The sequence below is a fragment of the Vitis vinifera genome, chromosome 12 (genome assembly GCF_030704535.1).
Source record: "Vitis vinifera cultivar Pinot Noir 40024 chromosome 12, ASM3070453v1".
Classification (NCBI taxonomy): Eukaryota; Viridiplantae; Streptophyta; class Magnoliopsida; order Vitales; family Vitaceae; genus Vitis; species Vitis vinifera.
In genome coordinates, this window is record NC_081816.1 from 8,683,424 (window position 1) to 8,701,944 (window position 18,521).

At 33.9% G+C, this 18,521-nt stretch overlaps 1 long non-coding RNA gene across 1 annotated transcript; it reads right to left on the bottom strand.

Annotated features, from left to right (window-relative positions):
• Positions 1-4,655: 4,655 nt before the first annotated feature.
• On the bottom strand, positions 4,656-5,730 carry LOC104880916 (uncharacterized). The gene is made up of 3 exons (XR_787013.3): positions 5,177-5,730; positions 5,001-5,084; positions 4,656-4,910 (listed from the first exon to the last, which is right to left on the bottom strand). It is a non-coding gene; the product is annotated as an uncharacterized LOC104880916 (long non-coding RNA).
• Positions 5,731-18,521: the final 12,791 nt, after the last annotated feature.

Here is an 18,521-nt window from a genome sequence, read left to right on the forward strand (position 1 = left end):
CAACCATAGTCGTGTCTCCATCATGAAATTTTACACTTGTAGCAATTAAAATTCAGCAACCTTTAAGCTTGTAGATAACATATGACCAGATGGGAAGCTCTCGAAATATTCATAGCCATTATTTGAATCAGAAATTCATACCGAGCCTTCAAATCCCCAGCCAATATTTGGAACCAATAAATTGAAGCACAATTACGATCACAGAAATCCTCCATTAAGTTCGTTTCCCCTAATGACCTCACTCCTCCAATCCTAGCAACTTGGCCATTGATGATATATCATCCCACCATCAACAGGAAATAGAGCAATAAACAGAGAAAAAAAAACACGAAAAATAGAGTATGAACTTAGCTCTATTTCATGGATTGTCAAATAACTGGGAACGGGTGGAATTAATGAAGAATGCAAACATGATTCTTATATATCAAATTCAGGGAAAGATCAATGCATCAGGTGTCTACAAAAGAAAACAAAAATACCAAAATAAAGCAAAAACAGAGCATGCATGTAGAGAGTCAAATCCGGAAAAGCAAACATGTGGCTCTTGATGTCCACACCAATCAAAAAAGCAATTCTTAGAAAAGTAGTTGAAAATGAGAATGAAACAATGTGAAAATGAGAGACAAAAAGCTCACAGTAGCCTTACCTAGAATGCCCCCTTATAACTAAGAGTCACATGGCTTCCAACTCTACTTTCTTTTCTATGAATCAACAAGATCCCCTCTCATCATTTGTTTTTTTCCTTCTAAACCCAATTTTTTTTTTTTTTTTTGCAACTTCTCAGACCCCCTCCCTAGCTGGTACTCACTCAATTTTCTTTATTCAACCCTCCTAACACCCAACTCACTGCATTTAGAATTCCATGCATCTGAACTTCTCCTTTGATTCTCCAAAAAATTGGTAAGCTTTTTTTTTTCTCATTCTAAACCCAGCTCTCTATTCCTACAACCCTCCCAAATAGCTTACTCTTCATCTGAAATCCCGCTTCAATCCATGAGTTTCGGCCACTTGAGTATCTTCTACCATAATCTAGGTGACTCCTAGCTCCAACTTTCTCTCTAATCCCACTTTACCTCAATTTGCTATGTTTTTCCTCCTTGTTTTCACCCTCTCTCCCATCTACTCTATTGTTCCCCGTTCAACAAAAAAGTCTCCATCCCTAACCACTACCATGACAAGGTGGTAGTGTCTTTTGCCACACATCCCATGCAACCCTCTCCTTTGTAGAGCCCGTCCCCTACTCCTCCAAATAAAATGCCCAGCTTAGTCTCGAGTGGCCAGCAAGTGGTGATAGGAAAAGCAAAAATTAAAATGAAAACAAGTGTCTCTTAGTTTAAAAAGAGAGGCCTTCAACCCGGTTAACTATTATTGAGATTACGTTAATCTTTGTTATATGTTTCAAATTCATCTTGATGTTTAATCATACACGATACGTCCATCTCAAACCTTTACCCATCCCCGAGCTTATGACAAAATATAGCCCATGGAGTATAGTCATATCCTAGGCTTATAACAAAAACTTTAGTAACAAAAAATTTTGATTTTTATTATATTGATATTTTTATTTTTATTTTTATTTTAAAAAATAATCTAAATATTTAATAAATATAAAATAAAATTTTTGCTTTCTGGATAGCATAGTACTCAAGGATTACTTTTTTTTTATATATATATATATATTCCAAAATCTCAAATATAATCTAATTTTTTTTCTTTTCTCTTTCCATCTTTTTCGTCTTCCTTTTTTCATTTTTCTAAAAAATTCTTCTATGTTTCAAATTTTTTAAAAATAAAAATAAAGTAAAAAGAGATACTACGACTATAACTTTGTTCACTATTTTCTCCCCACTTCACAAATTAACCCATATTTTTTTTATTAATATAAATGTGTCCACTATTTCTCTTTTCTTAAAAAAATATAAGATCTTTTTTTACCCTATGCCTAGAAATGTTATGCTCCATGTCATGAGTCAATGTGGTTAATTCCTCAAAGATATGAAACTTAATTCCTTAAAGAGTATACGAAAGACTCCAATATATACCTTTTATGCATATTTCTATTGTTAATATTTTTGACCACCTATCTTTGCAATCAAGATTCAATAAACGCAAACAATTGATATAATCAGCCACATGTTCATCTTTCCACCGCTTTGTATTTATAAGCTCTACCATGCTCATAATCCTTCGAGTATGATAAAAACAATTCAAGAACTCACATTCCATTTGATTTCAACTATTGATGCATACACTAACTCTAAATTTGTATACCAATTAAAGGCGTTTTCTTGAATAGAGTGTACAAATTGTTTGATAAGAAGGTCACCTTTAATACCGTAATTATCGTATGTTTCAACGAAATGAATAATATTCCATTTGATATTTCCCTTTCCAATAAGTTAGAGAAACTTAGGAGTGTCGATAACTTATGGGCATTTGTAAATTGTCAACCTTCCTACTGTAAGGTTATGAGCACATTAATGTACTTTGTGATGGACCTTTAAATTGTGTTCAAATGGTATTTATTATTATGTCATGTAATTGTAGAACAAATAATGAAACCACTTGTAAGGTCAAGGGTTCTTCTAATCAAGTCTTGATGATTACAGCATAAGGTTAATGCTATTAACGGTTCAAATCAGGTTAATTATTTAAGGTTCTTTTTGAAAGTTCAAACAATCATAATAGAATATCAATACGTGTAGTATTTGTGTTTTTTAAAAAACTTAAGAAGACTTAGAACTTGTTGTAAGAATATTGCTACTTGTTAGTGCATTTGAGACTATTTTTTTTTCATGCACTTAAATTTTCAAAAATCATCCATCTTTAAACTTAAAAAGATCACATTTATTAAAATTGGATAATTTCATGATTTTGATGAAACCCTTGCCCTAATTCTTCCTAAATTTGCTTTAAAGGGTTTTGAAGATGAAATTATGTTATTGAAGGTACCAAACCTTGACTAGGAGTTATTTTTGCACTTTACAATGTAATTGATTGAAGTAGATAGGAACTAATTAAGCTAGTTAGGCTTGACTCGTCGAGGTGCACTTTACACACACTTTCTTTCTTTTTCAGTAGCATGTGATCAATCAATTAAGGTAGGAGCCTCGACCGATCATGACGGTTGTTCAACTAATTGAGACCTTGAACCTCAATGGTCATTTGCTAGTATATTTAATGCATAACAATTAATGGATCAATTGAACCAGTTGCTCAATTAATTAAGCCTTTTTTATGAGCTTTGGGGATTGTGAGTTGAAAACCTAAAAATTGAAGTATTTAAAAACATTTATGGAAAAGTGACTCACTACATTCAATTGAAAAAATAACTATTTCTCTTATTCAAAAATCTTCTAGGCGCATTTATTTTTCAAACTTGCTATTTTTCTCAAGTGCACTTTCAAATCCTTTCCAGTTTTCATTTGTATTATGAACTTTACTTGTTACAAGGAGTAGAGATTACATCTTTACTATCTTTCATCTTTGTGACAAGTATTTTTCAAGTGAGGTAGATCACTTGAAAGGTTTGTAAAGGTTCATTGGAACCTTGAAATCCAATTATATGATTTAAGGCTTAAGGTTCAAGCTTTAAAGCTAGTGGAACTCTCACTTAGAGAGTAGATACATGTAGGTGGTTTATTGAATCACTATAAAAGAGTTTGTATTTTCTTCTCTTAGTCTCTTATTTTTACATTTTACTTAAACATTTTTTTTTTCAACTTGAACTTAATTGATTTTTTTGAAAAAGAACTAACACCCAATTCACTCCCTCCCTCTCCTCTTAGGTGCATAATAGGTTAAATTAGTTTGTTTTCACACCAAGTGTGGTGGTCTTTGACTTGAGTCCCCATCATTTTACCTCTCTAATTCATTTATGAGGGAAACAATTTATGAAATCATTTTCTTCAATGGTTTTAATGAGCATAGCAATGACTCAAGTCATCTTAACTAATTACACTTTTATTGATGCAACATTAGATGTTGTGACTAACATAACCATTGAGTAAGGAAAAGTATAGGAGTTTGAACACTTCAAGGAAGCTTCATGTTTCCTTCTTTAAGTTGATGAGCTAGATTTTGAGCTTATGCTTGAATTGGTATAAAAAAAAAAAATGTAATGAGGGGATTTACCCCATGAATCATTTGATGACAATGTATGTTTTCCCATGTTAAGAAAAACTCTTTTCTTTACCCTCAAAAAGGCTAGAGTGATGTTTGGTCGATGTTTGTTATTAAGAATGGCAACGGGCGGGTTTGGGACGGGTCACCCCTATCCCATTCTCGTCCCAAAATATTTAGTTATTTTCCATCCCGTCCCAAACTCGGGGTGGGGCAGGGCATTCCCATCCCCGTTATAGAGTTAAAATTAAAATCCCATCCCCGGCCCGTCCTGACCTGGGTATGTGTTGTTGGGGCGGGACGGGGCTGGGCTGGGCTGGGGTTATTGATGAAACCAAATAATTGTAAAATATCTTTTTTTTAACAAGAAAAATTGTAGAGCATTTGAAGATACCTGTTAACACCAATGCCCTTCATGTTATGAATGCACCTATACAAAGGCAATGAACAACCCAATAACAATAAAGAGCTCCAAAGCAAGTAAATTGCCAATAAAAGGCTTGATAATGATGAACAAAAAACCAAATGCCCATTATAAGCTATTCAAATCCAGATTATTTCTGGAAGTAAGTTCAAGGAATAATACAGAAATTTAGAAGTATGGCATCCACCTTAGCCTGTTTCTCAAACATTGATGTGGTCCTACACTCCTACCTATATAGTTCAGAGTTCTTGTACACATCGGTGAAGTTAATGCCTAGAGCTGTTTCTTGTGCTGCTGAAGTCACTTCCAACATCTAAGTTGCCTGATTGTAACCATATTTTATCTTACTGACTCCATCAATTCCCTTCAGGAAACATAATAATACATGGCTTATTCCAGTAACAAGAGGCAAATATGGTGAATACCTAGAATCTCTTGTGTTTATTGACCTTACCTCAAAGTACTTAATCAGATGTGCAGAATGGTGTTCTAATGGGCCTGCATATATTTCCTCTCCTCCTCGTTTCAAAAGAAATAGCTACAGTTTGACATTGAAATACTTAAACCTTGTATAAATCCAAGAAATGAAAACTAGTTATTGGTTCCATAACCACTAGAAAGATATCTTACCTCATCAAAAGCATCAAATATATCAATACTTGGCTGGTGGATAGTGCACACCATAGTTTGTCCAAGGGTGCCCAGCTGCAATCTTGGCTTTCCTCCAAGGGCACATCATACTGCGAAAAAATTGGAAGTTTTTAGAAAAGTAAAGTTAAAGTCCACAGATCTGAGACATGAGAGATATGGCCATAACTGAACCAGACAGTGTTCAATAAGATTAACAGTGAAAAATAAATTTTGAGAAGAGCTCTTGATTCCAGTAGTGTGGATAGATATTCCTCGTACTCATAATCAGACTTCTAGATAGAGCAATCTTTTTTTCGTGAGCTTGTTGTATAACAATCTTTTCTCCAACAATTCTAAAACATTCATGTATAGACACCCTAGAAGCAGAAGCATCCATAACTTCAGAAACATTGCTTTGGACAGATTGCAACATTGCACTTTGAATTATGCACCGATCAGTGTTCCTATTGAACTCCAAAGGCAACACAGATGATTCCATTCTTTCACAAATTTGATCATTGGAGCCTAATAGAGCAGACATCACCTTTATCTTCAAATCTGGCATTAAGAAAAGGATAAAGGGAATTTTCCATTTAGTATCAAAATATCAGCATAAAAGAAAGTTCTTTTAAGCACCGGTTCAAGTTCAAAAAGGTAAAACTCATGCCACAAAAGGTTTAATGTGCACCAACTTCTGCCAAACCTATAGACAGTAAATTCTATTTACATTGTGGCATTCAAAAACCATGCATTCAGAAACTAACTTCTCGACAGGGAAGACTCAAACATGAAGACAAAATATTGATATATTATTGATATGAACGAACTCTCCATTCACAAAATGGAGATCTATTTTTTTGTGAAGCAACTTTGGAAAATCAGCATTAAAGCACTCTATTGGACAACACCAACATTAATATTCCACTTCTATTATCACATCAGACTAAAAATTCATTAAAAATCATTCTAAGAAGAATTTAGTGTCTAATTTCATCCACTTGATATATAGATACGTGCATATTTACATACATATATATAAAGAGCCAAACAGATATTCATAGTAGAGCACCTGAGTGAAATACAAATGTCCTATATACACTGATGTCATGTGTCTAGGCCCAATTTTCTGTCTTTTTTTTTTTTTTTTGAATTCCAACAATTCTATATCTAAAAGAGATAAGAGATTTGAGGTTCTTAGATCTTCTACTTCCACACTTGATTGTTCACCTCAATGTCAAGAAAAAATCAGCCCACTGCAGTCATCAGAGCTTCTTAAATTAATTAATAGGTAGACTATGCCACTTCCCACACAAAAATTTCTTATTTGACTTAGGTATGTATATAAAATATGAATGAAACTTCACCAGAAACATAGAAAACCTAACACACACCAGAAACAAGAATACATATTAAAGAAAACAAATTTAAAAGAAGAACTCAATGCTTGAGACAAGAGAATAGTTAATCCTTAATAAAGTGTAAAACCCAAGAAATTTACAAAACATCCGGCACATTTGAGTTGGGTGCTTTTCATTTTCTTTTATTTTCCTTCATTTTCTCTAAGTAGGGAAAAGAAAGAAAATGAAGAAACGAAATGAAGAGTGGTTAGTTTGTGAGTATTACCTTATGGGAAGTGACCATTTTGCAAGAAAAAACTATTCCGTAGGAATGGGCATCGAAGCCATGTGAAAGAGAAACCCTAGAAAAATGCAGCAAAGCGTTGGCAACACAATACTTGCAACCTCGAGCTATCCGACAAGGCAAACCTATGTAGTCCGCCAATTTCTACATATGCGAAAACCTAGTACTTGTCAATAATCAATTCCGAAAGAAACATGCTTTTTAATAAACTATATATGTTGATGTTCCTACTCCTACAATTAATGGATAATCAAGCATGTCAGCACATGCAGGCACACATAAAAAAAGGATATATTAACACAAAAGGCAAAAAAAAAAAAAAAAAAAAAAACCTACATAGTTAAAATGGGCACTAACACATTGCAAAGTTGGTTGACATTATTTCCTAATACACGATGAGTGTTTTACTTTTTTGTGATTTACATTCTGATCAATTTAAATAACAGCACAAACATCTTTTCTTGTAGAATTTCCTCAAGGAAAACCAAAAAAATTAAGCATAAGGGTGTTATTTTTGGTTAATAGCCGGTAGAATCATCTAGTCTAGCATTCATTAGCACTAAGATAACCGATAACCCTGCATTATGAATTGCTTGAAAGGCCAATGTTCCATCTAATGATCCTGACAGAATAAATGCAATGAGAAGAGATCATTTATATTAAAAGAAATGACAAACCCAATCTCTTCACAAACACCAGATAATAATATTAACACAATTGCAAAATTGGCTTTCCTATGGAAAATTCAGTATTCAAATAATCATCTTAATCAAGAAACTTTTTCTTTCTGATTAGCATGAAATATGACAAACATAATTGAAACACTCAATAAAACCACATAAAGGGTTTTACAGGCTTACTTGCACATACCCATTCCCCTCACTAGAGATGCTCATTCCAATTTTCAGTCCTTGCTTTAGTTTAACCTAATTCACATTAAAAACATCAAAGAGTTCTATTTTATACAAAGAAGGGCAATAAATCCTTCCAAAAATACAAGATCTGATCAAAACTAAAAAAATAAAAAAAATAAAAAAGTGGAAATAAACTAAGACATCAAAATACCATATTTAAAGATGAGGTAGTGCTGCAAATGCCATATTGGTTGATCAATTGTAGAAAGGCATGAACAGATACACAAATATGACACAATGATACACAAAGGAGGCAAACCATTTAGAGTTGCACAGTTGGTTTCTAAACAAGAATTATACTGATTAGACAGATACACGTACATGCTCACCAAAATTATATGTTTTGCATACTTCTGGACGAATAAACTGCCGGCCTTTGTGATTCTCTTTTAACCTCAACCAATCGTCCTAGTAAATGAAGTTTTTGTCAAAGAAAATTTGTAGGACTAATTAAAACTATTTTTTATTAGATGCACAAAAAAATAATTTAGACCATAAAGGATATGCTTTTGGCCACTTTGGTGATAGCTCATCCCATATAGATTTAGACAACATCCATTCGAGTCCAGAAAAGAAATCTGATCGATAAAGTGTATCTGCAGAAGGTATCATATATAGATAAGAGTTTTTAAAGCTTCTGTTTCAAAGACAAATAAAATTTTCATTAACAAAATCTCTGATGCATTAGTCAACTGTAGAGAGTGGTTTGTCAAGTCATACATCTATAGCATAATTATGATTGAAATGAGGGTTGTTGAAATGTATAAGTGGCAAAACTGGTAAATGAGGGTTGCCGAAGAGTTCTATTTTATAAAAAGAAGGGCAAATTTCTCAAAAACAGAACATTTCTAGTTGTTCCTAATTGGCAGGTTTGCAACCTAAGAAAATGTTTCAATTAAACCTCAAAAAGTCGAAATTTAAGAGATAAAGCATCAGGTTCCACAAAGTCTTATCCCTACTTAGTGCATGCATCAAATTCTTTTGTCCAAAGAGGGACTTGACAATGTATTTGTAGGTGTGATAGATGAGACATAGTCATGGAATTCTTTAGTCCAAACGGGGACTTGGCTATGTATCTCTAGATGTAATAGATGAGCCTTAGTCATCTCCCTATTCTAAGGTCCATCAAATTTACTTGACGACATTTGGAAATGTTGAGAAGAAGGATATAGACAGATTGGTTGTAGCATCATGCAAAAGAAAGACAAATCAGAAAAACCAAAGGAACATGCTATCATGACACGAAGAATTTCTGACAGGGATCAAAATTGAGGAAAGACTATTGGACAATTTTATATAGATGAGAACCATTTCAGACTGCTAACGAGTACTTGCTTCATAGTTTAAGTATTCTGTAACACTAATGTTCTTCATCAATGTCCAATTTTCTCCAGTTCTAATAAGTGTAGATGGGAACATCACCTGGAATTAAAAAATCAAGCAAAGGATCATGTGTAGGAACTAAATCCAACTCCAGTTACAATAAAAAGAAATAATGAACTGTTTATTCAGGCATAGGAGATGAACTCTTACAGTGTGGAATGACACATTATTCTTGCCCATAAACTGGTATAGATCCACATTTTCAGGGTTCTTCCACCACTTTTCCCACTCAGGTGTATAGCATGCAGTGATTGAGACATAACCAATTGGTGCATCAAACCAAACATAGAAAACCTATGACTAGAGTAGTATAAATTGTTTCAAACATTGTTTGCAAAAACCATATAGAACAAGAAATTTCTCTACAGAAAAAGAATGGGTCAATTCTACAAATTAAATCAAATGAAATTAAATCTTGTCCAATCTTGTCTTTATATTTTTCATGTGGAACAGGAACCCCCCACTTGAGATCCCTGGTAATACAGCGGGATCTAAGTCTTTCTTTAAGCCATGCATATGTAGCTCGGATAGCATTTTGGCTCCAGCATCCTGCCATGGACATGTTATTGATATATTCTTCCAATTTATCCTTTAGCAATGGGAGCTCGAGAAACAAGTGGTCTGTATCACGGATTTGTGGAGTGGACTAGCATACCTGTTGATCATACAATCTTTCAAGTGAGACAGAAAATTTGAAAAACAACTGGATGTTTTTTAACCCAGTAGGCAAATGAAAATTTTCAATGAAATGAAAAAGATGGTCACACCTTGCATCTAGGATCTTTCAGTTCAGTTGGATTCAATAGCTTTCCACACTTTTCGCACTAATCCCCACGAGTAGAGTCGTAATTACAATCTAGTGTTGGGCAGGTGCCTTCTACAAGCCAATCAGCTAAGAAACGTTGACATGTCTCGCAATAAACGTGCATTGGTATTGAGCCTCAAATTAATGAACAGATGGTGCAGAATTTACCAATGAGAATGTCTTCTTCATAAACAAATTTGATGATGAAAGTGACAATTAATGGAAACCATAATAACATGTAATTATGGTTTCCTTGTAAACATGAGAGTTGATTTTGATGAAGAAACTCACTTACATAGGTGTTAAATGCCAATTGAAGGTTTATACACCTAACTAAAGATAAATAAAAATTCTTACCTTTGCAGTACCTAGTCTGCCTAGCTATATAGCTAGATCAAATCTATAGTCAGGATCCGTGGCAACTTCCAATGCAGCCTCTAGCATACCTCGAGCTTCCAAGAAACGAGCCACACTAGCAAGTAAAATACATCTTCATCACATCTCAGTCAAGTTTCAGAACTATGGAAAAAGGAATTGAAACAACAAGAATAAGTGGACAAAAAATGTGGTCACAACATAAGTATATACATAATGCACTTCCTTTTCTGCAATGCATTGACAGTATATGCAATATATGGACATGATAAGAGAAAAAAATGATAGGTGGATAAATGAAAAATCATAGCATGAGATTGTTTGCAACTTAAAAGGTTAGAGCATAAGGTATACATACATAAATTAATATAATCTGAAAATCAATTAACTCTAACATATTAGCAGAGAAATTGAATACTATAGGTAGTGCTCTGCCTCCTATATATGCTTATGCATCCACTATTATATGCTCAAACCGAACTTCAATGATTGGAATATCAAGTCCAACTCTGTTTTAGGCAATTAGAAACCAACATAAATACATGATACAAAAAGGCTTCATAGAAAAGAAGAAAAATAAAATAGCTCAGAATTCCTAAATCCCCTTTAACCAAGCTGGACTTAGAAGGCATGTTAATGGCCTTTGGACTAGGCTGACCAGACCCACTTCCTATAACACAGGATGTCAATCTAAAATAAAAGACCAGGTTCATTTGAGAATTTGTACCTTCCTTCTCAAGGCATTGTTGGCTTCAATTAGCATATGTTCCTGCACCCACATTTCCTATCAAGGACTCTACCTTGCAAGTCTTGAACTTGATTGTAAAGAATGTGGTTCTTAGTTACAACCATGGTAATTAACATCATATAAGACATGCCAAAATATAACATCCAAAATTAAAATATATCCATAAGCTTAACAACATTGAGAAAAAAAAAAAGACATTACAAAGAAATTGTTAGCAAAAAATAAAGAAAAATGTCTCTAACATCATCTTAAGTAAAAAATCTAAAGCACAAGTAAATCATCATTTTCATCCATCATTGTGAGTTGGGGCTGTGAGTCATAAATTGATGAATCACCTAGTAAAAAAAAACACCAAAAAAAAAAAATAGAAAACTTTACTAAATATTTTAATAAAAAACAATTCATAAAATTGATAATTATGTAAATCGGTTACCTTCTTTTTCCTTCCATAACCAACTTTGAGCACACATTAAGGCCTCCAGACTATCTGGATGAAGCCTACTGCAATGTTTTGATACCACCCTACCACCCGTGCTAAAGGCTGACTCAGATGCAACTGTAAATATCGGAATAGCATATATCACGAACAATCATTTGCAAAGTCGGATACTTTATACCATTTGTCTTCCACCAACTTAAAACATCAAAATTTGAATTCCTTGGCAGAATAGACTTCTCTAAGTAATAATCTAACTCCGACTTCGTATGACTTTCTCCAATGGTACTATGAACAAATAAGTCAAACTTTGAAAGTAGATATTGTTCATCATAGTTTAACTCCAAAAGAGTTGAACCTGATGAAGTACCATAGGATGAAGTTTTTTTGCCCCAAATTAGACTTTGATTGATACTCAAAAAGCAACTCATAACACATTTCACGAATTTTTTCTATCTCATTTGAAGCTTCAGACCCATACATTAGTGGAAAGTAAAACTCTAAAATCTTTATCTTGTATCTTGGGTCAAATATAGCTGCTATTGCCATCACAATATGACACCCATTTCAATACTTGTCAAACTTTTGCAACATACTTGATGCCATCGTTTTCACAACATCATTTGAGCATATCAACCAATCATACAATGCCTCTTTGATTTCGCACACTTTGATGAAGAAAGTATTTGCAGTGGGATAATTTTGTCCTGAGAACAACTCTGTTATGTTGTAAAACAATTTCAATCTTCCACATATTTCCTTTGCCATATTCCATTCTTCCTCTGATGGCACAACCATGTAGTATTTTTCACGTTGCTTCAAACGTGGAAACACATCTTTATATGTTATAGCAATTGATAACATCAAGTATGTGGAATTCCATCGTGTCTTACAATCAAGACTTAACTTCTTATTGCATGGAATACACAATTGGCGAGCTGCATCTTCAAACTTTTCCATTCTTGATGGGGTTGCTGACCAATATGCAACACTCTCACGAATTTTTTCAATTTCTACTTCAATGACATCCAAACCTTCCTTAACAATTAAGTTCAACACATGTGTCGCACATCGCATGTGGAAAATTTTTCCATTCAATAAGAGTGAATCGCTCAAAGATAATTTATCCACAAAGATATTGATCATTCCGTCATTACTTGAGCAATTATCCACAGTGACTGTAGAAACTTTTCTATCCATATTCCAATCCAACAAGAAATCCATTAATACATCTGAAAGAACTTCTTTTGTGTGTGGAGGAGGCACATAAAAAAACCTAAATTAAGAATAAAAAATATCATTAACACAAACAATATCATTAAAGGATCAAATAAAAAAACACTTTGGAAGTTAAAAAAAAAAACATAACTAACCTTACAATATGATGGTGCAGTAACCAAGACTCATCAATGTAATGTACAGTGATAGTCATGTAGCCTTTCTTTTGATTTGATGTCCACATATCAATTGTGATAGCAACTCTACTTTGAAGTTTCTCTAAGTAGCTAATCATCTTATCTTTCTCAACCTCATAAATCTTCATTATATCACCCTTAATCGTATTGCGGGAAACCATCTTAAACAAGGGTTGGAGATTAGTAGCAAATTCTCTAAACCCCACATGGTCAACGATTGAAAGTGAGTACTCATGCAATATAATTGCACGTGCAAGCTTCTCTCTTGAGATTTCTTGATCAAAGGTAAAACCACCAATTTGAACTTTTCCATGACCTTTTTTCTTTATTGCCAATAATTGTTGCCTAATATCAACATTTCTTTGTTTCATGCACCTATCTGTGTGTACATGTAAGTGTTTTGTCTCATTCTTGCTATCGGCCTTAAGCTTTCCTTTACAATGCTTACAAATAGCATAATCTTGTCCATCTTCAATAATTTTATCAAAATCATTCCAAACAACCGAAGTCAACTTTCTTCTTTTAGATACCAAGGTTCTATCAGTAGTTGAAGTACTGCCTGTAATTGCAGTTGAACCCGCACTTGGCATGGAAAAGTTTTCTCTTTCTTCTGATGTCATTTTTCTTAATATAAAATAAAGCCTATAAGTAAAACATTCAAACCTAAATTAATAACCTAAAGCTTGGATAGGGCTTGAAGCAAGGGTTTAAAAGGCAAGATTGTATTTAGGTTAACCTCCAATAATTGCAAGATGTCAACATAGTTTCCATTAATAGGAAAATAAATGAAATAGAAAAGCATCAAAGGCAGTGCAACCGAAAGACACATGCAGTTTATATGGACAACCCACAAGAAGTGAGAAGAAAATAAGACAAAAAAAAAGGACAGAAAACAAAGCAAACAAAAGCAAATAAAGAATATTCTAAAAAGTAATAACAAAAAAACAAAACAAAACTTTGAAATTAGGAATATTTAACCAATATCAAAACTATTAGCGGACAAAATTTGCAAATCAAATTCTCTAAAGACAAAAGAATTTTAGGGAAGAATAATTCTATATTGAATGGCACAATATGGAGACCACTAGCACAAAACACATACAGCTGAAAAATATTGAATAGGATTTGACATGGAAGCAAAAGTGGTAGTTTCATAAAAATTAAACAAAGGCAAATGGCTCATTTGTAATAGTTACTAGTAAAAAGCACATGAATATTAGTGTCATTAGATTGTATCTTTGTGTTACAATGAATTCTACATCTAGCCTATCTTCCTTTTCTTAATAGGTAACCTTCTTTTACATGGAATTGAACTTAAAACTTTCCTTTCCTTTTTGTCACCCAAGCCAAGCCTTAGGGGACATATTTTTATTTTCTTTTTGTGGAAGTATGGAGCTTATATACCTTTTCTTTCCTTTTTATGGAAGTATCTACATGAATTTAATTAATGAGAAAAAACTAAGAGAATGATCACATAAAAACTACTACAGACTACAAGATTAGTGATTACTACTCAAAAAGTGCTATTTTGTAGCTTGTAATTAACTCTTTTAAACACTCTTGAGTAGCAATTATTACCTTTTAACTCAATTGACATGTTAAGGACCCTTGCAATCGTTTCTAATCAAATTGTGTTAAGTTTTGGTGTTTTGATAGCTTTTTGATCACCAAAGCAATCCGAGATTGAGGAGAGTTATTTGGAATCCATGGCAAAGCAATGGAAAGCTCAGAAACATGAAGAACAGAAGCTTTGAAGTCCTTTGCCATAAGTAAATCCGGAATGCAAGGAGAAGAAGTAAAGAGAATCTGTCATGAAGCATATTCTTGATGACAGTCTTGTTAGCCACTTTTGGAGCACTTTCTGAAGGCCAATTGATGCATGTTATATACCATTTTAAAGCTCAGGAAGTAAACAATCCAATTATTTAAACGGTGCACAATTTGGAGTTGAAACGAAGAAGTAACAGCCACTGCAAGTCAATCACTCTAAGCTAAAGAAAGCATTTTGCAAAAGTGTTGCGAAATCACCCTTTTGTTGCGAAGTGATTTCGCAACCTTTTTGTACAGTGTGATGGATTTCCTCCTGAAGTTGCCCGATATATGTGACAAGTTGGAAGTTGAGAACCTCAAGATGAAAGCCAACTTCGCAGCGCTGCGAAATCAGCCTTTTGCTGCGAAGTGATTTCACAACCCTTTTTGTGCGTCTGCGAAATCTCGCAGACCTCGTTTTCACCTGCGAAATGGTCCTTAGTGCTTCCTGATATTTGTGCACCGACTCTTTTAGATCTTTTCTTCAAATATTTTTGTATAAATTTCCATTCTTCTCCTTGTAATCCACCAACCATAAGATTTCTTAGTTAGGAAGGTTGGAAAAACGTCTCTATATATATTCCCGTGCATCCACTATAATAGATATAGAATCATGTAATCCAATATAGATAGATATATCATATATAGAATCAACGAACAGAGCACTTGCTCTGTTTTTCATATATATTCTTGTTTTCTCGTTAGTTTTCTTTCTAGCCAAACATTCTCTGAGGATTTTTCCTCAGATGATGAGAGGCTAGGCTTTTCGTCTCTTGGAGTGAGGAAAGCCGGGTAAGTTTCCACATGCATAAATTGGAAGTTTTGTTGTTTTAGTTTTTAATGAAGAGAAAGTGTGACCCGTTAATGGTTTTTATCTTTTTAGTTAACTTAAAACGCCTTTAATTCACCTGAGCCAACACTAGGTAAGGCAAGTGATCTCCGTCCATGGAGATGCACTAGTTTATCTCTTGCGAGCTTTTGGTAGGTGACTTGAAGGTAGGATTTTCTAGAATAGCCAACACTTGGTAAGCTTTTAGACTCCAAGGAGACATCCATTAGTTATCTCTTGCGAGCTTTTGACGGGTAATCCAAGGTTAAAGATCACCTTGAATGGCAAGTGCTAGGTGAGAGGTATGAGCCATTGCAAGGTGCATCAGTGAGAGGGATTTAGTGTTTGAACCCATTAATGGGAAGCATCTGTACAACACCGGTTGGAGAAGGAACTATATGTTAATTCTCTAATGCGAGGAAAAAGAAACAAGTGATCGGAACTCTCTTTTTGTATGAGGAATCTGAGCCTAGTGATCTGAAACTCCAAGAAACACTTTTCTTTGTAAGTAAAATCAATTACTATTTTTGGTTAGTTTAAAATCAAACTTTTTTCATTCAAACATCTTTATGTTTTCTTTTAAAGCTAACCTTGAAATGAAAAGACACCAATTCAGCTTTAAATTAATATCATTTGCAAAGTGAAAACTCATCCCAGTGAACGATCCTAGAGCCACTATGCTATAGTAGCTTTGTCTTTGCTACCCTAGTATATGGTGTAATAGGTTATAAATTTTGTTGATTAATCCCTCAATCAAGGAGCACTAGCTGGACATGAATCAGTTGAGACACCAATTGGGCACGAATCAATTAGCATGTGCATGAATTAATAGCCATAAGAAAGGAAAAGATTCTAGAGAAGAATAAGTTAACCAACCAGGTGTTATTGTAGCACATTTCACAGCAACATTATACCTGCAGCATATACAGGGTTAAATGAATGGAAGAAGAATATGACATATGCTTTAAAGGTTTAGGGACTGTGCTAGAACAAAGAAAGTAATAAAATGAACTTGGCTTCCTTACCATCCTAAACCATCCCATTTTTTTTGTCTTTTGTCCATAGAACAAGTAATAGATTAACTTCAAAAGAGCAAAACCAAAGAGAAACAAAACAACAACAACAATACAAAAATGACAAACCATGGAGCCATCAAATCTCAAATGAAAATCATCTTAAGAATGATTTCCCAACTAGAAGGCCTGCTTCTACCCTAGCAAATAGAAGATTATCCATGAAGCACAAGTCTTGTGACTTCCAAGACCATTTACCTCAAAAGTTTATATGTTATGGAGGCCTGGTAGAAATTCAGCAACTAAACATTCAAAGCCTTCTACAACTGAAACCAATAAATATTCATCCATAACATAAACAATAATTTCAAATGTATCAATGGACAAACATGATTGGATAAAAAATAGAAACACTAAAAAAGGACATAAAGGATAGATTTTTTTTATCCACCACCAAAAAAAAGGACATAAAACATAGACATTTATGGATGAGAGCAGTTCACCAATTTTTTAGACAAGACTGATAGTTGATGCAATTATAGTGAAAACCAGTGGCCTACAAGCTTTTGGAAGAAAACGGTAACTAGAAATTCCACACAATCAAACCTAAAAATCTAATATGAACTAATCTTAAGTCTCTGTATAAACACCCATAAGCCAACAGTAATCAAATTAAACCAAAAATAACCAAATTCAACTGCAAGTGGCAATCAACACCAAGAAATAAATAACCTAAAGCAAAATAAAGAACTCAACAAGCCAAGCTACAAAAGAGCTGCACCAATGAGAGGAATTAACTGAAAATTTTTATTTTTGCAGAAAGATAAAATAATTGCTACACATTATGATTCGTGCCCAATGGGTGTTTCAGCTGATTCATGTCCTCTCAATGGTCCCTGACAATGGTGCCATTTGATTCGTGTCCAGCTGGTGTCCCTTGATTGAGGGAGTAATCAACAAAATTTATAACCTATTACACCATGAACTAGGGTAGCAAAGACAAAGCTACTATAGCATAGTGGCTCTAGGATCATTCACTGGGATGAGTTTTCACTTTGCAAATGATATTAATTCAAAGCTGAATTGGTGCTTTTTCATTTCAAGGTTAGCTTTAAAAGAAAACATAAAGATGTTTGAATGAAAAAGGTTTGGTTTTAAACTAATAAAAAATAGTAACTGATTTTACTTACAAAGAAAAGTGTTTCTTGGAGTTCAGATCACTAAGCTCAGGTTCCTCATACAAAAAGGAGAGTTTCGGTCACTTGTTTCTTTTCCTCGCATTAGAGAATTAACATATAGTTAATTCTCTAACCGGTGCTGTACAGATGCTTCCCATTAATGGGTTCAAACACTAAATCTCTCTCACTGATGCACATTGTAATGACTCATACCTCTCACCTAGCACTTGCCATTCAAAGTGATCTTTAACCTTGGATTACCCGTCAAAAGCTTGTAAGAGATAACTAATGGATGTCTCCTTGGAGTCCAAAAGTTTACCAAGTGTTGGCAATTCTAGAAAATCCTACCTTCAAGTCACCTCCCAAAAGCTCGCAAGAGATAAACTAGTGAATCTCCATGGACGGAGATCACTTGCCTTACCAAGTGTTGACCCAGGTGATTTAAAGGTGTTTTAAGTTAACTAAAAAGATAAAAACCATTAACGGGTCACACTTTCTCTTCATTAAAAACTAAAACAACAAAACTTCCAATTTATGCATGTGGAAACTTACCCGATTTTCCTCACTCCAAGAGACGAAAAGCCTAGCCTCTCATCTTCTGAGGAAAAATCCTCAGAGAATGTTTGGCTAGCAAGAAAATGAAAATGAAAAAGAAAGAAAAACAGAGCAAGGCTCTGTATATTCTATATATTTATATATCTATATATTTTACAGTGGATGCAAGGGAATATATATAGAAACGTTTTTCCAACCTTCCTAACTAAGAAATCTTATGGTTGGTGGATTACAAGGAGAAGAA